The following is a 26,454-nucleotide window of genomic DNA, read 5'->3' as shown; positions in this document are numbered from 1 at the left end:
GAGTACAACAATAAAACAAGTGGATAAACTAAAAACCATAAATACATTTTTAAAATAATAATTTTATTTATACCCCATCCATCTGGCTGGGTTTCTCCAGCCATTCCGAGCAGCTTCCAATGTAAAAAAGTCAAACATTAAAAACTTCCTGCTAGAGGGCTGCCTTCAGATGTCTTCTAAAAGTTATATAGTTGTTTATCTCATTGACATCTGGTGGGAGGACGTTCCACAGGGCGGGCGCCACTGCCCAGAAGATCCTCTAGTTTCCTGTAACTTCACTTCTTGCAGTGAGGGAACTGCCAGAAGGCCCTTGGAGCTGGACCTCAGTGTCGGGGCTGAACGATGGGGGTGGAGATGCTCCTTCAGGTATAATGGGCCGTTTAGGTATAAAGGCCGTTTAGGGCTTTAAAGGTCAGCACCAACATTTTGAATTGTGCTTTGGAACTTACTGGGAGCCAGTGAAGATTTATTTAGCACCGGTGTTATATGAACCCGGCTGCCACTCCCAGTCACCAGACCTCCTTAAAATGCGTGAAATTAGGTAAAGATAAAGGGACCCCTGACCATTAGGTCCAGTCGTGGCTAACTCTGGCGTTGCAGCGCTCATCTTGCTTTATTGGCCGAGGGAGCCGGCGTCCAGCTTCCGATTCATGTGGCCAGCATGACTAAGCCGCTTCTGGTGAACCAGAGCAGTGCATGGAAACACCGTTTACCTTCCCACTGGAGCAGTACCTATTTATCTACTTGCACTTTGATGTGCTTTCGAACTGCTAGGTTGGCAGGAGCTGGGACCCAGCAACGGGAGCTCACCCCATAATGGGGATTCATACCACTGACCAGCAAGTTTCTGATCAGCAAGTCCTAGGCTCTGTGGTTTAACCCACAGTGCCACCCGCATCCCAAAACGCATGAAATTGGCTGATGATAAAAACAGGTTCAAACTGTGTGGCTTTCTCCAGTTTTCACCTTCTCTTGCTAAGAGGTGCATCTTCACAAACAGATGAAAAGTGTCATGTTGGGGGTAGATGCACCTCTGAAGAGAAGTTATTCTAGAGATGAGAAACTGTGGCGAAGGCCTTACACGGGGAGCTCCACTCCTCGATCCCTACCTATTGATGGAACCACAGGTTGGGGGACTCTATGGCAGATCTTCACACATGAGCAAGGTGATATGGGAGGAAATATTCTAACTATTGTGCTGGAATTGGCCTTTTCACCGTTTGAAAAACCAAACACCACACCCACATTTTGATACCGCTGTCATTTTCAGGCATGACCTTCTGACAGGCATACTTTTTTTGTTTTTTGTTGAGAGCCTGGCTATTGAAGACAGCACACCCTGTTACAGCTTTACCTCCCAATAGTGGTTATGTTAAATATAAAAAGTCTGTCGGAAAAATAGCAAAGCACCCTAAAAATCAACTATGGCAGAACCCAAAAACATTTGTCCTTATAGGTAGAAAAGTGGATTTAAAATAATTTCTTGTGGAACCTATTTTCTCAAATGATTGCTTTCCTGGCAACTTATAATCTAAACCAGGTAAGGTGAACCTTTGGCCCTCCAGATGCTCCTGGACTAAAATTCTCATCAACCCCAGCAAGCATGGCCAGTGGGCAGGGATGATGGGAGTTGTGATCTAGCAACCTTTGAAGGACAAAATGTTCCCCACAACTGACTAAATTTTTTTGTAAAGTGGGTGGAAATTGTCAGCTTTAAAAACAAAAACGTACTGCGGTTTGGAATTGTTATGGTTTAGCATTTTTCATACCAGAAGTGGAAAACAAGCAGGGTGAATATCTTTGACGTTTGCTGTTTATTTGATGCACTGGCAAACTTAAATTTTATATTCTCCACAAACTGCTCATAGGCTTTCTTTACAGTTGAGCAGTGAACAAATTCTGCTCAATAAATCAAATGATTGTGTATGTCAAAGTTTCTGGTAATGAGGCAGCTGAAGGCGGAGGCCAAATCTTGATTGTCCTTTGGAAAATAGGGTTCAGGGGGAGTGTTAAATCCCTTTGCCGTTCCTTACAACAGACCTGAATCTCCATCTCCTCTTCTTCCTTGGTATAGCTACTATTTGCCAACATTTTTAAAAAATGAGAGACCTTATCAGGGATCATGGCCTCTAGTTTGGTCTTGTGATTGGGAGGTATTCAAGGAAAAGAGGCCTGTAGAAGCTTCCAACTCTCGAAACTTCATTCAGAAAGCAGATGCTTTGGTGCTACTCAACACCACTTAGAAATTGCAGAAACTTCTATTAGAGCAGCATTTGAAAGTTTGGGTGATGGTATTCTCTGCTGGCTTTTCTTGAACATTAACACAGTGGGTGCTGCAGCCCTTCTTGGAAAAGAGAAGAGTATTTCCTGTAGAAGAAGATTGATTAGTGGGACCACGACAACTATGGATAATAGTAAACCAAGCTAGTGCCTCTCTCATTTTTGTACCATTGTTTCAGGCTTGGAGAGTTGGTAAGGTTGCCACTTTTATCAGCCTGTGCTCCTGAACAACATGGGATGCAAGCATTAGCAGGTGACCATTCTCATCTTCATGTGCAAGACAGAGTGGGTGATTAACCAATGTGAATAGAGGAGGCTGCTATTTTTACTTCTGAGCAAACAGCAGCCCTGATTAGGAGAGAGGACATCCTGTCTTCAGAGGACTGCACCACATCACCACTTAATCCCTGCATTTAAGTTACAGTTTACAGGTAGCATGCATCAAGCATGTCCAGTAACTTCTTTGACTGAGAAGCCCAGACCATTACGTCCTTGACTGCAACTGCCCCATGATTGCAAGAGCGCACAGCAAATGCCCCAAAGCACACTTTCTCCACAAATTGTACACAAGGGAACCACTGTGACATGTCTGATCATTCATTCAAAATGACTGTATTGACCTGGGGAAAGGCTGCAGTTCAGTGGTAGAGCAGCCGTGTTGCATGCATAAATCTCATGTTCAATTCCTGGCATCTCTGAGTAGGATGGAATGAGACTTTTGGCTGAAAGGTTGGAAAGCTACTGCCAGTCAGTGCAGGTGGTGGTGATGATGATGATGATAATAATAATAATAATAATAATAATAATAATAATAATAATAATAATTTTATATCCTGCCCTCCCCAGCTGAAGCTGGCCTCAGAGTGGCTAACAACAGTAAAAATAACACAATGAATTAATTGAAATACATTCTAAAATCAATTCAGAGTCAAATTAATGGCAACCATTGGGCTAGAGTTCTTGGAGGATTACAGAAGGAGGGGATCAGACTGTGCCTTGGCCAAAGGCCTGGTGGAACAGCTCTGTCTTGCAGGCCCTGCGGAAAGATGTCAAGTCCCGCAGGGCCCTAGTCTCTTGTGACAGAGCGTTCCACCAGATCAGGGCCACGGCCGAAAAAGCCCTGGCTCTGGTTGAGGCCAGCCTAACCTCCCTGTGGCCCAGGATCTCCAAGATGTTTTTATTTGAAGACCGTAAGGTCTACCAGGAGATTGAGCCAGCTGGACCAATAGTACGATTCAGTGTAAAGCAGTTTCCAATTTGGTAACTATTCAAAGATCTAAATGGCTGCTCCAGAGGGTAGGATCCAAACCAAATGGATTCAAATGTCAAGAAAGAAGGTTCTGACTTAACAATAGGAAGAACTTTCTGATGCCAAGAACTGTCTGACAGTGGAATGAACTCCCTTGGATGGTGGTGGACTAGAGGTTTTTAAACTGACGTTGGGGTGGCCATCTGTCTGGGATTCTTTAGCTGTGTTGCCTGCATTGCAGGGGTTGGGCTAGATGACTTTTAGGGTCCCACCTCTACAATGCGATGAGTCTATCATTCTGTGGTCCTGCCATTACATACCAAAGTAGACGGTCTGTTTGTAGCAAGACTTCCCCACGTGCAATCTGCAAGGACGTTTCCGCTCAAGGCAGATACCTTTCGGATGCTGAAAATGACAGTGAGCACATCTGATGCTGACAACTAGAGAAAAGCAAAGATACCAAGATCAACAGGTGAAAGGTGCAAAAAATCACCCAACCTGTTAACAACCCATCAGAGCCAATTCACTCCTTGCTTTTCAAAATGTTTGCTTGCAATGTCAGCCCATTCTTGGTAAGCCACAAAGAAAGAAAGACGGCAGAGTTAATGAGCAAACCTCCAACTCACTAACCTCCAAGCGCATATCAAAGTGCCTTGGGGAGAGAACGGGCAGAGGAGCACAGAATCTCTGCCCAGGATCCTTTCTCTGTAGCTGTGTCTTCCACCTCCTCCTGCTCTAAATGGGGGGAATTGACTACACTCCTTATAGACACAGGGTGCAGGAGAGGGGAAACTTCCTGTCTTGATCCCAAACCTGCAGGGCCCTTTGATAATTTTCTCCAGATCGTAGAAGCCTAAAAGTTGGTCTTGAGTGGGTGGCTGTTTAAGCAGCTTACTTCATCATTTCATTCTCCTCTACAGGACAGCTGTACATTTAGCAGGTGAACACACAACAGCCTTGCTGGTTAAAATGAGACTATATACCTACCTACCCACCTAACCAGTAATCTATATTGATCTTTGCACACACACTCAGATTCAATTGGCCCTAGACTTTGGGGAATGTATGTACATTAGCGACAATATCATGCAAAAGTTTGTATGCGTACATTGAGATACATGCAGGCTAACATTCTGCAAACTTTTTTGACAATAGCAGCAACCATCACAGACTGATGCAGAAATATAGAGAACTGAATTTAAGACTAGAAAAAAAATCAGAAACTTACCCACCAGAGACTTACCTATCTCAACAGACAGCAGCAGCCAGAACCCGAGATACAGAAGGCTATTCATGTTCTGTTTTCTATCTTTGTCAACACTATGTGCAAGGAGGGTGCAGCTGGAATCTGAATTTATCTCCACCTCTGACGATCAGATTTGAGGTGAGCCTGTGATTCGTTTCTGGAGGACACGCCTTTTAATTTTGCTTGAATGAAAAACCCCCGACGGATCCTTGTGATCAGAACGTTTTATCCTTTTGAGTGATTAGGTGCATGCATGAAGGGGGAAGAGGTCTGCCCAGTCCCAGCCTCTGCATATTCGACTGACTGCCTGTACAGAGGTAATGTGGCACCTACAAGGGGTATTACACATGATCTTAGCTAAAACACCAAGAAGCAATACAAGAGTGTCGGTTCCCTAGAAGTCTTTGTATGATGTATGAGTCATGGTGCCCATGCAATTTATACTGAGCACAGACCATCAGATGGGTAGGTGAGCAACAGGAGAAGGGACATGGATTTTCATTCTATCCTATCTAGGCTTAGGCGAGGATTTTGGAGCAAACCTTTCTTGTCCATATCCTGGATTTTTAAAAAAATGTTTCATCAATTCATTGCTCCCCCCCCCATTTTTTTTACTGCTTCCATCCACCACCCAGATTTTGATTGTGCAGAGAACTCAGGTGTATGTTGTGATATCACAATGCTGAATGTTTATGAATCCATTTGGATGTGTTTTTTATTGTGCTTTAATGATGGTATCAGGTTGGTTATCCATCTCACTTTCAATACTCTTTATGGCTATAGTTTTGGGGTGGCCCCACTGTTTCATTTCCAATCAGTTCCTATCTTATGAGCTCGTGCTGAAATTCCATAACTTTTTATACCACAAAAGTTCTGGTTTATTTCCCCCCCACAGAACCACACACTTTTATTGTACTATAAGCCCTCTGAGCAGCAGTAATGTGGCAAGATCAGAGAAGCATCACAGGACAAAGCAGAATAAATCTACCACTGTTGTACTATTATTGTGTTAATAACAGGTTGCAGAATACATCCTCAATAAAACACCTGTCTGGAGGGGCCCCATGTCTGTCTGGAAAAACTGGACCTATAGAAACTCCCAACTTAATGAACATTAAATATCCTAACACCTTATTTTTTTATTGCATTTGATGGCCACCAGGACCACAAATGTTTCAGTCTTTCTCTCATTTGTTGGTTGCCCCTGGAAACCCTCAAGGACAAATATTTGGATGCTACTACAGTGCAAAGCAACTGAAATCATAACCCATTGTGGCTGATAACTCGCCGGTTTACATGGCTTTGACTGGAGACTAGACAAATTCATGGTGCTTAGATCTATCATTTGCTATTAATGGTTTGTTGTTGTTGTTTAGTTGTTTAGTGTGTCCAACTTTTTGTGACCCCGTGGACCAGAGCATGCCAGGCACTCCTGTCTTCCACTGCCTCCTGCAGTTTGGTCAAACTCCTGTTGGTAGCTTCGAGAACACAGTCCAACCATCTCGTCCTCTGTCGTCCCCTTCTCCTTGTGCCCTCAATCTTTCCCAACATCAGGGTCTTTTCCAGGGAGTCTTCTCTTCTCATGAGGTGGCAAAAGTATTGGAGCCTCAGCTTCACTATCCATCCTTCCAGTGAGCACTCAGGGCTGATTTCCTTAAGAATGGATAGGTTTGATCTTCTTGCAGTCCATGGGACTCTCAAGGGTCTCCTCCAGCACCATTAATTAATGGTTTAGGGATTATCAATGGCTTTTAATCTATTCACACTGAAATGGATCAGGTTCTGGAGCTCCTCTTAAAAGGCAATCCATATCTATTGCAAGTCCCTTGGTTTATTAACAAACTTGGACACAGTAGGCGGATTGAGGTGGATTTGTTCCAAGCATTGATGCTCTTTTTTGATGTACCATCTGTTGGTACAGCTGGAAACTCAGAATGGTTTTTTTTCACCCTGAGATGATCTAACAGGTATCCCTACATTCCTTTCTGCTGCAGTATGAAGATGTGCTTCTTGCTGGGTGGGAGAATCAATGGGGGAAATGTGATGCAGTGCCTACCCAATGCTCATGCATAAGAATCAAACCACCTTAGCTGTAGGCATTCATTAAAATGTCAGATGGACATCTCTCAGGGTTGAATGATAACTCAGTAACTCATTAACGTAGCTGGCTTTATACAGCTTCAAAGGGGGATCAGAGAAATTTATCCTATCCATGGTTGTTAGTCGTGGCAGCTAAAGAAGCTAAAGAAGACCTCCAGGTTCAGAGACAGTATGGAGCCCAGAGATGACCCAAGACATTTTGCTACATGAGGAAAAGAACAAGGTGATACCCCCTTCCAGGGATGGGGAACCCTTGTCAACCCAGAGGCCACATTCCCTTCTTCCAAACACTGAAAATTCACCAGCATTTTAGTTTGGATTTATTCTGCCCCCTCAGCATCTGCCAGCTAAGGCAGCCTCCTCAGAGTGCCCAATGGTTGGGCCAACCTTGATGGTGACCATGGAAAGTTATTGCCAGTTGATGTATGCAATACAAATCTAGATGCAGGGATGAGTAATCAGACTGTTTCTGGTCCATGCTACTTATAAATCATTTCAGCACCATTTCCATATTAATTTGCAATTGAAATAAACTGACAAAAATTTGCTTTGGAAGCCAGACATAGGAGAGAAATTAAAGGACCACCCAGACCCTACAATCATCATCTGAGGCCCTTTCTCACGTGCTGCCTCCATGAGAGGTCCAGAGGGTAGCAACATGAAAGAAGACCTTTTCCGCAGCTGCTCCCTGTTTGTGGCCATCTAAGTTGGTGACCATTTTTGCATTATGTGAGAGAGACTTCCATACATTGAACTATGCACTGTGTGAAGAAGGACCTTTTCCCTGCCCCAAATCTTCCAAAATTCAGCATCATTGGATTGCCCTGGTTTTAGAATTATGAGATAGGGAAAAAATGTTTCCCCAGCATCATGTAATTTAAATATTTCCTTAAAGTGGGTGGAAATAGGCACCTTTGATAGCCTGAGCATTTATTTTTAAAACATGAACTGTGGTTGGAAATAGTTACAATTTTGTATTTTTGGATACTGAGGGCATGAAAAAAACAAACATTCAATCTCATCTAGCCTGGCCTTAAGACGAAGAGGTATCTGTAGAAAGGAGACCTGCAGTAGCTTCCAGCCCTTGAAATTTCACCCAGAAAGCAGAATCTATGATGCTCTCCACTGACACTGAAACACCACGACTGTGCCTTAGTGGTTACAGAAATTTCGATCAGAGCAGCAAGTATAGACTTCACTCACTGTCTTAGGCTTCTTTGGTGTCAATACATTTATGCAAGCTGAAGAACAGCCCTTGATGGTATGGAGAGGAGTCCGTCCTGTAAAGGAAGAAATATAAGGGTGTATCCAGGTACTGGCAAACTCCTTCCCCTTCCTTCTGATCAAATGCTTTGATGTCAATCACACATCTACAAGTGAATTCTTCTAGATAACATAGGATTATACCATAGATATTGCCATCATTGTACCATTGTTTCAGAGGCAAAAACCTGGTAGTAGGGTTGCCAACGTTGAGTATCCTCTGTTTCTCTGCCTTTAAGAATCTCATGGTCTGCAGGCATTCAGTTGATCATATACCTATTTTTATTTAATTTTATATATCACCTTGAGATATGCGTGGAAAGTGATTGGTTAATTCATTAACCAATCATCATTCTCATATCTGCGCAGTGAAACATTTCATCTATAAATTTCGGCAGAGCAGAGTGCTGCTAAGACAACATAAGCAGATAAGACTTCCGGAGGCGGCGCGAAGGGTAATGGCTGCCCTTTCCTAACTGGGAAGGGAGCTCCGTCCGAGAACGGGTCGCCCGCTACGGCGAAGCGGAGACCCACATCGGAAAACTGCAGGCAGCAGAAGCCTGCAGTCTTGGGACCCGGCGGGCGCCAGGCGCAGCCCCCAAAACGTTGAAGGAACCCCGTAAGGGGCTCCGGATCGCGGAGGAGGCTGCGGCGCTGAGGGTCGTTCCGCAATCGGCGGAGTGAAGCCGCGGAGCCGTTGCCGGTGAGCGCTGACCTTTCTTCTTGTGACTGCTAAAACTGGAAAGGAAGAAATTCGTGAGTAAATGGGACTTATACTTTTAACACCCCGAAAACCCTGAAATTGGCTGAAAGCGGATTGACGATAAACAGGAAGTCCGTCTTCCGCTAACACTGAACTTGAAAGCAAAGAGCAGGAGGAGTGGAGACAAAGAGCCAATTTTCAAACTGACAGATCTGGCACCTATTTAACTATCGCATTGGGTGGATTAAGGACTAAAATTTGCTACTTTTTATTGGACCTATATGGAAACAAAGATACCTCTCTTCTGTCTGGCTTTTGGATACAATTAAAAGAAAGAACCCAGGCGCGGGTTTTGCCTGAGTAAGTGGCTGTCAGCCTGCAAAGCTGGATACTTAGATTCAGAACTTTGAAACATTCTGAGCTTGAACTGGTAACTTTGAAACTTTGGCTGTCTAAGCACTGATGGAAATATTGATGGGTTTTTAAGCCCTAACTCTGCCAAAATTTATATTGTGGAGATCTTTGGACATTGAACTGTACTTATTGATTTGATTTGATTTGATTTGGATATCTCTCTCCCTAAAGACATTATAAGCTCCCCCTAGAGGCATTGGGAATTAAAGCAGTGACTTTAATTTACTTTCTCTTTCCCGGCCTCCTGTTTGAATGTGAACATCTGGGTTGTTGCTTTCTCATGGGAACATTCAAAGTTGACCTTGGCTTATAGATAGCTCTGGAATGAGTGGAACAAGAAAAAAAGGGGGAAGAACAAAACAAGCTACTCTAACGTTATCTGCAGTCTCGCAGCGTAGATCATCTGTGCCTACTTTACCTTCTACTTTACCTCCTGAGGCAGAAGCGGCCTCCCTTCTTCAGTCAGGGGAGGGGGAGACTGAGGAACTGCAATTGGAAGAAATGGCCACAGGAGGAAGTGGCTCTATTTTGGAAAAGATCTTTGAAAAATTGGAGGCTCTGGACAAAAAAGTTGATCAGCAAACAGCAAAAATTGACCAAAACACAGAAAGCCTGAACAGACTAACTGGACAAGTTGCACAGAATGCTCAATCTATTGGAGAACTAAAAGAGGCTGTAGGTGAAAATCGGAAATTGGCTGAGGAGACCAGCCAAAGAGTGGGCCAGCTTGAAAAAGAAGTGAGACCACTCAGCAAACAAGTAGGGGAACATCAGATCTACTTTTCTATGACAGAACTTCGGAACAGGGAGGCCAACTTGAGGATACGTTCATTACCAGAAGTGGAAGAAGGCAACCTAGTCGAATTTTTAACTAAAGAATTTTCCAAGTTTTGGAATTTACAAGAAGAAGATTTTAAAATTGTATCTGCTTTTAGACTTGGAAGGCTTATAAGAAAAGAGAAACCCAGAGATTGCCTGATAATATTGAGATCAAAGGAGGAAAGGGACAAGATTTTGGGCCTGCACTACGGGAAGTCACTGGACATTTTGGACAGAAGAATTGAAATTTACAAAGATATTCCTAAACAGCTATTAGATCTCAGAGCAGAATACCAGGAACTAGCAAAACTGTTAAGGAGCAATTCGATTATCTTCAGGTGGGAGTTCCCTCAAGGAATATCGTTTACTTTTAGAGGGAGAAAGATTAAAATCAGAACATTAGAGGACAGAGACAAATTTTTGGCGGCACACGGAGAGGATCTTCACAAAGGACTTGGACTGCCTTCAGGGCCTGAACCTTCAGGGGGAACAGCACCCTCAGATCCTGAAAACTCGGAAAATAAAGCACTCCCACAGCAAGAATAACCAGATTTTTTCAGGATGTCTCTGCAACTTTTGAGTTGGAATATAAATGGCTGTAACATCCCAGAAAAAAGGAAAAAATTTTTTCACATATTAAGAAAGGAACAATTGGACATTATTTGCCTACAAGAAACACATGTGACTAGGCTCCACAGAAAAGTGCTAATAAACAAGAGACTTGGTCAGGAATTTATATCTTCGGACAATGTCAAAAAAAGAGGTGTGGTGATTTATGCAAAAGAGAGCCTGTCACCTAAATTTCTGTTTAAAGATGAACATGGCAGAATCCTAGCAATAGAAATACAGTTCCAAGGCGAAAAAATTTTGATATTAGGAATTTATGCCCCAAACGAAGGAAAATCGGAATTTTACAAGAAATTGCATGAGACTATGCTGGACTATCTGGACTATGACAACATCATCATGATGGGAGATATGAATGGAGTTGCTTCAACAAACATGGATAAGTCACAGAATCAAAATGTTACTAAAAACGGAAGATTACCAAAGACTTTCTTTGAAATGACAGACAATATGGACTGGATTGACATTTGGAGAGTGAGAAACCCCTTGGGAAGGGAAGGAACATTTTTCTCTGAGGCCCAGATGACATGGACAAGAATCGACCAGATATGGATAACTAGAGGCCTGGCTCCAAAGATCAGAAAGGTGGAAATATGCCCAAGGACATGCTCTGACCACAATGCCCTGAGAATGGATATGATATTGACTTCAACAGGTTCCTTCAGATGGAAGATGAATGATGGCCTGTTTAGAGACCAAGAGATTATCAAGAAGGCCCAAAAAGCACTAAAGGACTATTTTGAGATTAATATGAATACTACAATTGAAAAAAGAACTATCTGGGACGCGAGCAAGGCTGTAATGAGGGGGTTGCTGATACAACAGAATACGATAAAGAAAAGAAAGCAAAACGAAAAGAAAGATAAAATTTTGGAAAGAATTAAGGAATTAGAGAAGAAGTTAAGATCTAATCCAAAATCCCAGCCGATTCTAAGAGAAATCAAACTTCATCAAGCACAATATTCAACATTGATAAACCAGGAAATAGAATGGAAAATTAAGTTAATGAGACAAAAAACTTTTGAATCGGCAGATAAATGTGGAAAACTGCTAGCCTGGCAGTTGAAGAGGCGACAAAAGTTAAATACAGTGACAAATTTAGAGATAGAAGGAAGGAATATCCAGAACCCCGGAGAGATTAGAAAGTGCTTCCAGAGATACTTTAAAAAATTATATACCCAAGGGCCACAAGACGAAACCGAGATTAAACGATTCTTGGCATCAAATGGACTAGCAAAACTCTCAGAAGAAAATAGAACAATTTTAAACGGCAAGATAACACGACAGGAGATTGAGCAGGCCATCCAGAATATGAAACAGGGCAAATCGCCAGGACCTGACGGGCTGACCTCCAAGTATTATAAGACATTGAAAGACTATTTGATACAACCACTAATGGAGGTCAGCAATGAAATCATGGAGGGAAAGAAGGCGCCGGAATCGTGGAAGGAGGCTTTTATCACATTGATACCAAAATCGGAAACTGAAAAGAACCAACTCAAGAACTACCGCCCCATCTCCCTTTTGAATGTGGATTACAAAATATTTGCAGATGTTTTGGCAAGTAGATTCAAGAGGGTTTTAAACAAAGTAATTCATAAGGACCAGGCAGGCTTTCTCCCAGGTAGACATATGTATGCCAACACTAGGAATATTATAGACATATTGGAACTCTTACAAACAAATATAAATACAAGAGCAGTTTTAATCTTCATAGATGCGGAGAAGGCCTTTGACAACATTTCCTGGAAGTTTATGAAGGGGAATTTAAAAGAAATGGGAGTGGGGCGGGGGTTTGAAAATGGGATTGATGCAATATATTCAGAACAGAAAGCAAAATTGATAGTTAACAATGTGGTTACAGAAGAGTTTAAAATTGAGAAAGGGACACGACAAGGCTGCCCGATCTCCCCGTTACTGTTTATTTCAGTCCTGGAAGTGCTCCTGAACATGATTAGAGGGGACCAGCGGGTGGAAGGGATTCAGGTCGGAATGAAACAATACAAGCTTAAAGCCTTTGCAGATGATCTAGTTTTAACACTACAGGAGCCAGAATCTAGTACGAAAAGAGTTTTACAACTGATTCATGACTTTGGTCGAGTGGCTGGATTTAAACTAAACAAGCAAAAAACTAAGGTGTTGGGGAAAAACCTGACGGACACTGAGTCGGAACGGTTTCAGAGAGAGACAGAGTTGACTGTGGTTAAGAAAGTGAAATACCTAGGGGTAAATATTACAGCTAAAAATTTGAGTCTGTTTAAAGACAATTATGAAAAATGTTGGTCTGAAATTAAGAGGGACTTGGATAGCTGGTCAAAACTAAAACTTTCCTTGTTAGGACGAATAGCTGCCATCAAGATGAATGTATTGCCAAAAATGTTGTTTTTATTTCAGACACTGCAGATTGTTGACAAAACGGAGTGCTTCCGGAAGTGGCAAAAAGATATCTCCAAATTTGTCTGGCAGGGCAAAAAGCCCAGAATTAAGTATAAGATATTAACAGACGCAAAAGAAAGAGGGGGCTTTGCCCTGCCAGACTTAAAACTGTACTATGAAGCCGCAGCTTTCTGCTGGCTAAAAGATTGGCTACTTCTTGAGGACACGGACGTGTTAGATTTGGAAGGTTTTAACAACGCATTTGGGTGGCATGCATACCTATGGTACGACAAGGCTAAGATTTATAAGGTTTTCAAGAACCATATTGTCAGAAAAGCAATATTTAATGTTTGGACTAAATACAAAGACTTACTAGAGAACAAAACACCGAGGTGGCTGTCCCCTCTGGAGGCTAAGGCCTTAAAAAGACCCAATATGGAGGCCAGATGGCCGAAATATTGGGAAATAATAGAAAAAGATGGAAATAATTGGAAACTGCAGAGTTTGGAAAAAATGAAAGGTAAAGTGCGAGACTGGCTACATTATGCTCAGATTCAAGAAATTTTCAAGAATGATAAAAAGTTAGGATTCCAGGTGGAGAAATCGAAATTGGAAACAGAACTGTTAGAACCTAAGACGAAGGTATTGTCAAAAATGTATAACTTGCTGCTGAAATGGAATACACAAGACGAAACGGTGAAATCGGCTATGATAAAGTGGGCACAGGATGTTGGGCATAATATTATGTTTGAGGACTGGGAAAGGTTGTGGACCACCGGGCTGAACTTCACTGCATGTAATGCACTGAAGGAAAATGTAATGAAAATGATATATAGGTGGTACATGACCCCAGTGAAACTGGCCAAAATATACCATTCGTCTGAGAATAAATGTTGGAAATGTAAGGAAAATGAAGGAACATTCTTTCACCTCTGGTGGACTTGCCCTAAAGTGAAGGCCTTTTGGGAAATGATATACAATGAGTTAAAAAAGGTGTTTAAGTATACCTTTATCAAGAAACCAGAGGCCTTCCTTCTGGGTATGGTCGGCCAGTATGTGTTAAAGAAAGATAGAACATTTTTTATGTATGCTACAACGGCGGCAAGGATACTCATCGCTAAGAATTGGAAAACCCAAGATCTACCCACGCTGGAAGAATGGCAGATGCAGCTGATGGACTATATGCAACTAGCCGAGATGACAGGCAGAATCCGCGACCAGGGAGAAGAAAGGAGTGAAGAAGACTGGAAGAAATTTAAGATTTACTTACAAAAGCATTGTAATTTGGTTGAATGCTAACAAGGTTGCCAGATCAAAGATAATTGTCTATCACTAAATCATATTTTATAAGTTATATTTTGAGTTCAAACAAAATTATTGAGTTTGTGAACATTTAATAATTTGTTTTGAAAAATTTTATTTTTAAATGTGCAAGTGGAAGCGGGAGGCGTGAGGGAGTCTATGACAGAATGAAAAGATGTTAACAAAGGTATCATTTGTTAAATATGTATTATTATGGAAAACTTAATAAAAAATATTTATAAAAAAAAAAAAAAAAGACTCGTTGTTTTTTTAATGAGTGGTTGGCAACCCTGATTGGTAGGATTGGCCTACTGTTATCAGGAACTGCATCACAGCAGCCCACCTTGTTACCACTCTTCTTTGCTCTATAAATTCCCCACCCTCTAGTCACTTGTCTTGGAAAACATGGACAACAGGTTGCATTTAATGAAAGGGTGAACAAGAACAGTGTACACTGTGAAGTTGATCATTTTCACCACTCCCTAAGGTCCCACTCCTTTACTTATTGCTCCACTCAGCAGTCTAGGCGCCACCCCCAGGTGCTTGGCTCTGCATGGATTCTTGAATATGGATTTCTATTGCAGGTTGGAGTTCCAAGAGAATCTCAGCTCTGAGTCTCCCTCATTCCCTCAACATGCCCCAGAACAGAGCCAGAAACTCTGCTAGCCTGAGAGCTTGAGTTAATTCTATTAGAAGTCATGGAAGAGAACCAAAGATAAAAATGAAAAACAATCACCCCGCAACCCAACACACATTTCTTCTCACCTGACTTAAGAAATAGTGGTAGCTCCACCATGACTCTCCACCTCCCTCCCACACCCTGTAGGATTGCTTTGTAGAATGTACTGGATTACTCAATAGCACTCCATAAAATCCATTTCCACCTACCTGTGTCCAAAAGTGATAATTCTGGGAGCTTTGTCCATTAATTGCTGTAGAGGTTGGCTGTGGTTGCCTTGTGATGATGTGGAGAAAACCCATTTATACGCTCCGAGAAAGGCTTCTTTCTTGGTTATTTATTTACAATAGCATTGGGTATACCACCAATTAACACAATAGTGTGTGGTGGCGTACATGCAATAAAATAAAACATCATAAAAACCATAGAAAATTATTGTTAAAAAGACGGGTTGGGGGAAAAAAGTTAAACAGTCGCATTGGCCTGTCTGTATAAAAAGGTCTTCAAGAGACACTGGAAAATCAAGAGCGAGGGCACCTGCCACATCTGTGTTAGAAGAGCATGGGACCAGTGACACTAAAAGCCTGACTTCTAGTGGAGGCCAGCTGGGCCTCTGTATCATGGGGACAACTTGCAGTGCTCCTTCCGATGATCTGAGTAATAAAGCTGCAAGGGCTTACGTGGTCCTGGGATATATTACAGGATCTGAGTCGTGAGTAACCATAATCACTTACCAAAATAAACCATCTGCTTGTAGCATGACTGCCCTGAGTGCAGTCTGCACGGACGTCTCCATTTCTCGCACCCTTTACCTGGGAGCTGATATGCACACTGGGAGCACTTGATGCCAGCAACTAGGGGAAGAGGAACCAGGAAGTGAACTATGAACTTTGAAAGAGAATCGGCTGCTAAACTGATCTCATCCCAGAGGACAAGAGGGCACTGTTCCTTTTCTACCAGCTTGCCTGTGGTGGGTGTTACTCTGTGACGTGTGGGTTGTAAAACAGGCTTAACATACAAAAAGAACCCGCTTGAAGGGATGGGGTAGAGATGCAGTTCAGCTTGCATTTAAAGGCCCAAAAATGGCAGTGGTGTGTGGCAGGCAGCATGAGCAGGGGTTGGGGGGAGGTCTAGGGGGAAGGGATGCAGTTTGGCCAAGACGTAAGGGGAATTTGGCAAGGATCATGGGAAGGGTGGGGGGTTGGTGAGTGGTGAGGTTGCAGAAGTGGGAGTGGGAAGAGGGGTGGCCAAGCCAAGAGGTTGGGTGTGGTGCAAAGGGCAGGGGGTTGACAAGGGGGTAGGGCAGAGTGTGGAGTTGAGGAGGGTCGGTGAATGAATCAAAGAAGGTGCAGAGCCCCTAACATACCTGAAATTTCACTTTTCATTGGTGAAAATCCAGTCCGCACCTCTCCCTATTCACTTCCAAATTTGCATCCAATAAAATCAACTGGTTTTGCCTCTATTTTTGCCTCCATGAAAAGGTCAAATTAAATAATTAAAATTAAATAATTGACTGTACCAGGCCTTGGAACCAGAAACAAACCCCACTCTCACTTGATCACACATCCACAAGAGAAGCTTCACAGTTGTGGCACGGAAATTTAATACACATTAGTCATCTTTAATGCTATAACCATTTGAAGGTAATTCAGCAGTAACACAGAACTATGTAGAGCTCTGTTAGCAACAAAAGGATTACATGAGCAGAAGATGACCCATTTTCTTGATATGCCATTTTGAACATGCTCCCTCAGCTGCAACTGGTGCAAAGCTTATTCGAGCTCTTGTAACAACATTGGAATCAGGTATATGCTGATGGAGAAATGCAGAGAACTGAATACTGGGGTGGGTGGTGAAGAAATGGAGAGAAACCAAAATTGACATGTTGGCCCATCACAGACTTACCCAACTCAATGGATAGCAACACCCAGAACACGATATTCAGAAGCCTGTTCATGCTGCCCCTTCTGCCTTCACGTCAGCACTGCATGTGAGGAGAGTACAACTTGAATTTATCTCCACCTCTGAGGATCAGGTGTGAGATGAGCCTGTGATTGGTCCACAGAGGACATACCTTTTAGTTTTGCTTGGATGAAAAGCTACGAGCATATCATTGGGATCAGCTAATGCAGAACATCTAATCCCTTTGAGTCATTTGGCGCATGCATGAAGGGGGAAGGAATTGAGGTTGCTCCTGTTCTGCCCAGTCCCAGCCTCTGCACATTCAACTGATTGTCTGTACAGAGATTGTGTGCCGCCTACAAGTGGTATTGCATGTGATCTTAGACAAAACACCACAGAATTCTTTGTATGCTGTACGAGTCTTGTTGCCCATGCAATTTCTACTGTGCACAGAGCACTTAGATATATTTGTTGGATATTCTTTCTGTGTGAGAGAGAATCGTTTGTCCCAGAAACAGAGAAGAACAGAAAAGAAGTTTCAAGAGGCAGCAGAAGGCTGAGATTGTTTTGTCTATGCAAGGACATTTTCTGTGGGAAGTGTTCTTTGGACATGTGAAGTGTGACAGGAAGTAATGATAACAATGGTTCCGTGTAACTTGTTGTGAGTCTCTTGCTTGCACCTTGTGGTGAGTGAAGCAGAGAGAGAGAGTTTTGGACTCTTGCTGGACTCTAAGCATGCCTTGACCATGGCAGTGGTGAATGTCTGTATATAGTTGCTACCAATATGCTTTTATACCTGCCAAGTAGCCTCTATACTTGACTGAATCTTTATGGTGCCCATGAGTGTTTATTGTCTACTGTGTGTACCTTCAATCCTGAAGACACTTCCAAGCAAGCAGCTGTGTTGAGATGTAACTCCGCTGAGTATAGATACTGCCACACATGGGCAGCGAAAGTGATGCTGGACCCAATCCTTCTAAATCATCCATCAGAGGTTGATGGATTGATCCAACAATACTGGCATTATTTCCTTTTTCCTTTTCCCAAATATTTTTTTATTAGTTTTCACTTACAATAATCCAGTAAAAACCTCATTATAACAATGCCGAATTATAATACCATTAATAATGCCAATCATTCAAAAGCCAAATTATACAATTTAGGTGGCCCCTCCGTGTGCTAGAATGGATGGTTTGATATTTACTTTATTTCTGCATTCTTATAAATTTCCATTTCATTTCAGTCAGAATAAAAAGCCCTTATATCCAACTGCAATTTTAACGACTTCCATTCATGTTAACACATTAAATTATTTATTGTCCTACAGGTGAAGCATTCAAACTCTTTTTGTTCTTCTTGTGTGTGGCAATTATTCTGTCCATGATGTTTCTTCCTGTCCTTGTAATAGATTATGTCTATCTTTTGTCAGTTGTTGCTGTTCTCCATAATAGTCATTATTTTCAGCTCTCCTATCCCACTTTCTCCTTCCCCCTTGATGATCAGGTCAGGTGAAGACACACACACACACACACACACACACACACACAGAGAGAGAGAGAGAGAGAGAGAGAGAGAGAGTTAGGCCTCTCCCTGCCACTTTCTTTTTCTCGTGCACACAGACAGTATGCACACTCTTCCATCTTTTATTCTCTTTCATGTCCAATCATTGATATTATATGGAGTGAATTCTGCTTGTCACTTGTTTGGGCAGCATTGCAACCTGGTTCTGTTTCCCCATCACAATCTCCTCCACTACACCTCAACAATCAGGACAGCCAAGTAAACACACAGACCAAAAATACATACGGTACTTCTCTCTCTCTCTCTCTCTCTCTCTCTCTCTCTCTCTCTCTCTCTCTCTCTCTCTCACACACACACACACACACACACACACACCTCCATTTCTCTCTCTTGCACACATTCAAGCGACACCATATTGTCCTTCCAGTTCAACATTTTTGATGTCCTCCTTTTCCTTATCCTCCTTTTCTTTTGGTCAAGATAAAAGTTAGCCTGCAAAACATAAAGCTGTGGGCTCTCACCTGGTGTGTAGGTAAACAGAGTGTTTTGGTCTTAGATGGGACTCTGATCAGAATCAATAAGCACACACCCCCTTACTATTTATGTATATGACAACAGCAGCTAGGATATCATATTCACAGAAATGGAAAGAAGAGAAGGTTCCAATGAAGGAGGAGTGGCTTCTCAAAGCAATGGACTATGCAGAAATGGCATAGATGGAGAGATGTGATGAACTGAACATTAGTGGGAAATTTTGGAACAAGAGGGAGACAAATTGAAATTGCAGAGCTTTGAGAAACTAAAAGACAAAGTGCGAGGTTGGCTTCATTATTAATGGAGGCTTACAATTCGGACAAGAAAATTGGCTTCCAGGTGGAAAAATCAAAATTGGAAACAGAACTGTTAGATCCCAAAACTAAGATTTTATCAAGAATGTATAACTTGCTGTTGAAATGGAACACTCAGGATCAAACGGTGAAATCTGCTATGATTAAATGGGCACAAGATGTTGGACACAACATTATGTTGGCTGACTGGGAACAGTTATGGACCACAGGTATGAAATTTACGGCATGTAATGCCTTAAGAGAGAATATTATGAAAATGATATACAGGTGGTACATGACACCAGTCAAACTTGCAAAAATATATCATTTGCCTGATAATAAATGTTGGAAATGTAAAGAGATTGATGGTACATTCTTTCACCTTTGGTGGACGTGCCCAAGGATTAAGGCTTTCTGGGAGATGATCTATAATGAAATGAAGAAGGTATTTAAATATACCTTTTTGAAGAAACCAGAGGCCTTTCTCCTGGGCATGGTCGGCCAATTGGTGCAAAAGAAGGACAGAACTTTCTTTATGTACGCTACAGCAGCAGCAAGAATACTCACTGCAAAGTATTGGAAGACACAAGATTTACCCACCAAGGAAGAATGGCAGATGAAGGTGATGGATTACATGGAATTGGAGGAAATGACTGGCAGAATCCGAGACCAGGGAGAAGAATCGGTAGAAGAAGATTGGAAGAAGTTTAAAGACTATCTACAGAAACATTGCAAAATTAAGGAATGTTAGAAGGATGCTGGAATGAAGTTATGTGGTTTTAGCAGTAATGTTATAAAGGAGTATGTAAAAATGGGCTGTCAACAGGTGAGAATGTAAAATCATAACATATTAAGATAAATGATTAAGATAAAAACAAAGATGGAAAGGATTTGCTGAATTAACTAATTGAACTAGAATACAAAAAAGGAAGGTGTGAGGAGGTCAAGGAAATAAGTAAATGAAAGATAAGCTATGGAAAAATTGATTTATTTTTAACTTTTTATTTTACAGTTTTTTGTAATTTTTTGTTTTATTATTTATGTTTGTAATTTTTTGAAATGTTAATAAATATTATTATTAAAAAAAAATGAACTGAACATTAGGAGGGAAAATGAGAAACTAAAATTAACAGATCCATGAAAAGCAGACCACTGCCTCCACCAAGCACAATTTATTGCCACCTAGTTCCAAAACACTGGCAGGTTTTGTGCCAAAAAAATTAGTTGCACAAACCATTCCTTTCATTCTACATCCTGAATATAGTTGTCGCTTCAGCTCCTTTCCACAATGATGATTTGTTTTAGAAAGAGAAAATGCCTCTGTGTGAAACCACATCACACAACAACTGCACAAAGGCGTGAGAAAGTTTCCAAGGGCCCATGGGTGTGTGTGTGTGTGTGTGTGTGTGTGTAATGTCCAATGCACCTCAGTGTTTCAAACAATGTTCTTCAAGGAAATCAGAATTATATATATTGTATACAACTCACTTCTACTCAGAGTAGACCCATTGAAATGAACAGACCTAAGTTTGTCATGTTTCTTACTTCCAGTGGCTCTGAGTAGGACTAGCATTGGACACATCCCGTAATATTTTAATAATGTTAAAAACAAAGTCAATGGCCGGGAAATTTATGGAAGCTCGTCTCCATCATGGTTGTTCTGGAAAGAGAGAGGCATGATAGGCAAGGAATGTCTGCACACCAGGCATTCTCTAATTAGGATGTTTCAACCTTGGTACCCGAAGTGATGCTCTCCAGATGTTGCTGGAGTTCAGTCCCCATCAGCTCCAGTCAGTATAGTCAACAGTTGGGGATGATGAGAGCTTGAACATTTGAAGGGCACTGTGGTTGCTACTGTTTTTAGCTGCTAGTTTCGAAAGCTAGTGATGGGTGGCCTGTCCCTTGGGTGCCAAGTTGTAAGTAAGCCCATAAAAGTTACTAGCCTGAATCAATCAACCACTAGGTTTCTAGGGTCTAGAGGGGTGAAGAGTTGTGTCCCTCCTGGAGCAGCCCACTCATTCACTTGCATGGAACCCCATGCACTCCCCTAAAAGCCAACCCTTCTCACCTACATCTACTTAAATGCACCAATCCCAGCTCATTACACTGTGCTGTTAACTGCACAGTTGCAGGGGTCAGTTGAAAAGTTGGCAGCCCTTCCCAAAAACAAGAGCCATTTGTTTCAGGGACTAACCATTCCTGTTGCCCCTCCTTTGATCTTTAGAAAGGGATTGTTGTACCTGTGTTAATGTTTAATGGATCTTTGTACACTGCTCCAGGTCAGCCCTTCATAAGCATCCTGGCTAAATATCCGGAACAAACCTGGTGCGAGAGTTGCAATCCACAGCATGAACAAGCTTTTGTCGCTCGGATTATGGATCCTGCTTGCTTTTTCAATGGGTAGGTTTCTAAACAGGCACCACCAGCAACTTCCGAGTCCTTAGCTGACCATATTCTTTATGCTTGTACTTGTCTGGAAGGTATGATTCCTGTTTTTAACTGATGGGGTTGTTTTGGTTTGAGCCGCTCAACATACAACTTGCTGGAGACTGGAAAGCAGAGGTGAGTAGTTCTAATATATGCAAGGAACTGAGCTCATCCTGGACCCACAAGCCAGCTTTAGTTTTTGCTGATCACCCCATAGAAAGGAACTGTCTACTTTGCAAAAGCACACCAAGAGCATAGCAGTTTCCAGAGGGCGTGCTATGTTAGCCTGCTGCAACAAAAACAGGCTTGTGGCACCTTAATGACATATTGACTTATTTTGGCATCAGGTTCTGCAGAACTGTGTCCACTCAATCGGATGGATGGAAAATTATTAGCTGCATGGGAGGAAAAGAATGTTAGCAATAAGGTCAGAGGGAAATTTTTAAAAAATGCTGTTCAGTATAATTGTATTAAAGTCTCAGTTCAATCAAAGGTGGGTTGCAGGAGCACTTCCACCATAAAATATATACGGGACAGAATATTGGTCCCCAAATGCATTTTTGCATTCAAGGTTGGTCCTGGGAGGTGCTATTTTTCTAGAAAAAGAGGTGCTGGAGCTCACTATTAACTTCTCCCTTGTTTTCTGAGAAGTGCTGGAGCTGAGCTCTGACTGGAAAAATAATAATCTTGTCCTGAGCAAGAAAAGGTCAAAAACTGCTTAGAAAGGTGATACTTGCTCGGACAGCCAATGGACCTATTTCCTATAAGGCAGCTTACTGGACTCCTATCAAACTAAATGAGGAATTGTTGGGCTTTGCTGGATTAGGAGACCCCAGAGTTGGGCAACCAGATGTTGTTGGACTCCCATCAGCCTCAGCCAGCAGGGCCAGTGATCATGCATGATGGGAGTTTGAGATCAGCAGCATCTTAAGGGCTGCAGGGTCTCAAATTCTGGGGTAAAAAGCTTCTGTTGGACAAGGTGCTGATCCTAACTTTCTTTTATACCAAAGACTAAAATCAAAGTGTCTGGGACAGTAGACCTGCTTCAGGAGAGTTAACTGTCCAAGCTGTCCCTCAGGCTGCAGATCCTTTGGCCCACTGGCCCACCAAGTATTCCAGTTTGCCATGTGAGACCATTTTTGTGAAAACCACACCCATCCGTCTGTCAGGTGGTGTCATTCCATTGGGTGAGGTTTGATGGGGGTAGTCAATTCTTGCAGAAAGCAGGACTGAAAGTAGGAGATTTAGGTGTAGTAAGTTCCACGGTGCCACTGCTGTCTAACTTTGAGGTTGTCCATCCACTGCACTCTCTGTCCACTCACCTGTAAATCTCCAGGTGTCATGATGACCTCAGATAATTCAACATGGGTGATCCCATCCACCTGTAAAAGTTGGCCCATGGAGGTGGTGCTGGAGATAAAGAACTGACCCACCGAGCCAAAAAGCCTCCCCTCCCTTTGCTTTAAGAGCTGCAGGCAATGAAGAAATCAGAAACTGTTCAAAGCATGTCTGCACATTTTCAAATGATGCCCACACACCATGACCGCTGTTGATTAAAGTTTCATTTGCCAACTGATGGGCCGTCAGGCAAACTTATGCCATGCTGTTTCCCAACTCTGTATTTATCTACCCTCCTCTCCAGTCAACAGCCTCAAATGCTACACCTGTTTGTTTGAACTTAAGAATGGCACCTGTCCTGCACCAAAGCCTCCCTGCATAGCGCAATCTAGGGAGTCCTGCTTCCGGCAGGCGCTCTTTACAGGTAAGGTGTGTGATTCTTAGTCCTAATGGGGCTTGCTATGGGACTCTGTGTATCTATTTATTTCTACTGTCCAGAAAGGAATTCTTAAAAGGATAGTGAATAAATGTGCCCCTTGGCATGCACACCCTCAATACCAAGGATGGGGAATCTGTTGTCCTCCAGACATTGTTGGACTCCAACTCCCATCACCCCCAGCCAGCATGGCCAGTGCTCACATATGATGGGACATGTAGTCCAGAAGCATCTGGGCAGCCACAGGTTCCCATTCCTGCTGCAGAGACTGGTGGGCTAGCATTTTTTAGTCATGCCCACAACAACAGGTCTTCTTCTTTCAACATCCACTGCTGCCCACGGTTGCCATGAGAACGTAAGAAGATCCTGCTGGATCAGGCCAGCTCATCTCACTCAGCATGCTGGCCAACCAGATGCCTGTAGGAAACCCACAAGCAGGACCTCAGCAGAAGAGCACTCTGCCCTCCATGGTTCCCAAGAATCGACATTCAGAAGCATGGTTGTCTCCAACCTTGGCAAAGCCATCATGGATAGTAGCCACCGATAGCCTTCCCTTCCATGAATTTGTCCAGTTCTCTGTTAAAGCCATCCAAGTCGGTGACCATCACTGCCTCCTGTGGGACATTGTTCCACAGTTCACCTATGCACTGTGTTGAGAAGTGCATTCTTTTATCTATGCTGTATCTTCCAGCTTCATTAGATGTCCATGAATTCTAATGTAATGAGAGAGGGAGACGAGAGGCTGCCATGGTGAGTCAGGTGGGATGGTAGGTGAGGCTTTGTTCCTATTAAGGAACAAAGCTCTTTGAGGCGGACTGACCAACGGAGGGATGGAGGGTGGGCAGGTGAGCGAGTAGGTGCCAATCTGGCACCTGGAGGCCCCTGTCAGCCAGGCAGCCAAGCCATTTGCATGGACAGGGAGAGTCCCCCAAACCCAGGGCAGCCCCCATGTGGAATAATGACTCAAGACAATGTGCTATGGGATTAAAATTGGCCACAACTTTATTATGTTTCAGATGTGGGTAGACCTTGGCTCAGGCATTGGGCGTTTATTCCTCCCAGTTCCTCACTGGGGTTCTGGGGAACATTAAGGTTATCCAGTGTGTGTGGAGAGGGGATGGGCTGGCTCTGGAGAACATATGTTCAAGCAGAGAGAGCCCGCCCCCGTTACGCCCCCGTCACAGGGGAGAGCAATGACAACCTCTAGGCGTACGGCCAAACCTTCCCTCAAACAACCCCTTTAACAGGGAACCCTGCTATCGCTGCCACAAAGAGAAGGGAGGCGCGTGGGTCACTGCTACACACCCACCCCCATTTAGGGAAGATAGACTAAAGGATTGCACCCAAGGCCCGATACTGCCAAAGTTGTGACATTTTGCTAGGGGAAAGGCAAACCTGCCAATGCAGGAGAATTCCTTTCCGGCCCATCACCAGCGACCTTGACGTAGCAGCCCCCGCATACCTGTAGAGAATACGTTAACTAAGGGTGGGTAGGGTGGGAGAAGCTCTGGAGCCAACTGACGATTCTCAGGTAAGATCCTCCTCCTATTGTATGGGCAGGTGGTCCCTCCCCCTACCTTGGCAACGCCTCCCCAGGTGGGATTGGGCAACTGGCTGAGGTAGGCAGAGACCTCCAGGTATCCCACCTGGGGAAGGCGAAGCCAAGCCTGTGCTAATGGTGCCATATAGGGTCCAGGCGGCTGCGCACAACCACGCAAAGGGCACCCCCCATTTAATGTGAGGAGCGGTCATCGCTTGCATGTCCGTCTAGGCAGTGCTGTGCTCCTGTGGGTGCACATGCAGCCATCCCACCTCTCCCAGCCAGCTTTGCTCTCTGAGCCTGGAGAGCCAAGGGGAAATAAATTGACCCGCCCAGGTTCAGTGGCAGTCCACCTCTGATTTTTGAGGGTGCTGAATTTTGTCATTTACCTTAGGTGGCAAAATGTATTAGTCTGGTCCTGTCCCAGATGTTCAGTTGGACATATAAGCAGGCAACTAATAGGAACTAGATAGGAAGTCTGCCTTCTTACTGATTTTTCTTTTCCTTTCCAGAATCTGTTCTCCTTTACACTACAGCAGGCTGTGCCTATGACTGCAGGGATGTAAATGGAGGAAGGCACATTCATCACGTCAACAAATGCTGCACTACAGAAATGTGCAACTCTCCCTAGGCTTGGGATGTGTATGAATGGGCTCCATGCATCTTCTGCCTGATTCGAAACAAAAGATTCTTTATTGATTTCATGCTATTGCCATCTGTTTTTCCTGGAAACCTCTCTAATTTGAAATACCTTGGGGGAAAAAAATCAACATTTAATTACCAGAAGTGAAGAAATTTTTGCTGTAAAATTTAAATGAACTAGGGCAGTGATGGTGGAAATTCCTGGACAAAATTCTCTCCATTCAAAGCCAATAGCAACATTTTCATTTAGGGTTGAAAAACATTGGAGTTTAACTGATGGATCTATTGAAACCTTACTCAATTGTCTGAAAAAGAATACTTGAATAATTTGGAATTCTTTTCTTTGTAAAAAAGTTAATTAGTTTTAATGGATTGTATTCAACTATTAAGGAACAGAATTTGTGCTCTGTCAATGGAGCTTTGCTTCCCACATTACAACCCCAAAACTTTATATATATAAAAAACACTTTTATTAAACCAAACAAAATGTTACAAAATAGTGTGCAAGTTGTGAATTTGCCCAAACTCCCCACCAGGTTAGAAAGTAAAAATGCAAGAGTGGGGGCTGAGGGGGAATTGGAGGCTAGGATTATTCAAGCCACTTTTGTCTGCTTCTGCTAAAAGTCTTAAAATGGAGTGTGGGGTCAGGCAACAATGTAGACAGAACAACCCTAGATGGACCAATGGTCTGACTCTGTATGAGGCAGCTTCCTCTCACAGTGGCTTTAATGAGATGAATCGTGGTATTTATAAATGGCTGCAT

The 26,454-nt window shown here is 42.9% G+C and overlaps 2 long non-coding RNA genes across 2 annotated transcripts; one reads left to right on the top strand and one right to left on the bottom strand.

Moving 5' to 3' along the window:
• Positions 1-1,795: 1,795 nt before the first annotated feature.
• On the bottom strand, positions 1,796-4,880 carry LOC310832258. The gene is made up of 3 exons (XR_014558215.1): positions 4,773-4,880; positions 3,850-3,969; positions 1,796-2,367 (listed from the first exon to the last, which is right to left on the bottom strand). It is a non-coding gene; the product is annotated as an uncharacterized lncRNA (long non-coding RNA).
• On the top strand, positions 4,783-26,003 carry LOC310832259. The gene is made up of 4 exons (XR_014558216.1): positions 4,783-4,913; positions 21,588-21,708; positions 23,378-23,497; positions 25,562-26,003. It is a non-coding gene; the product is annotated as an uncharacterized lncRNA (long non-coding RNA).
• Positions 26,004-26,454: the final 451 nt, after the last annotated feature.

The sequence above is a fragment of the Podarcis gaigeae genome (assembly GCF_964106915.1).
Source record: "Podarcis gaigeae genome assembly, chromosome: 15".
Taxonomy (NCBI): Eukaryota; Metazoa; Chordata; class Lepidosauria; order Squamata; family Lacertidae; genus Podarcis; species Podarcis gaigeae.
Note: the sequence above shows the minus strand (reverse complement) of the source record. Positions and strands in the feature narration are given on the sequence as shown.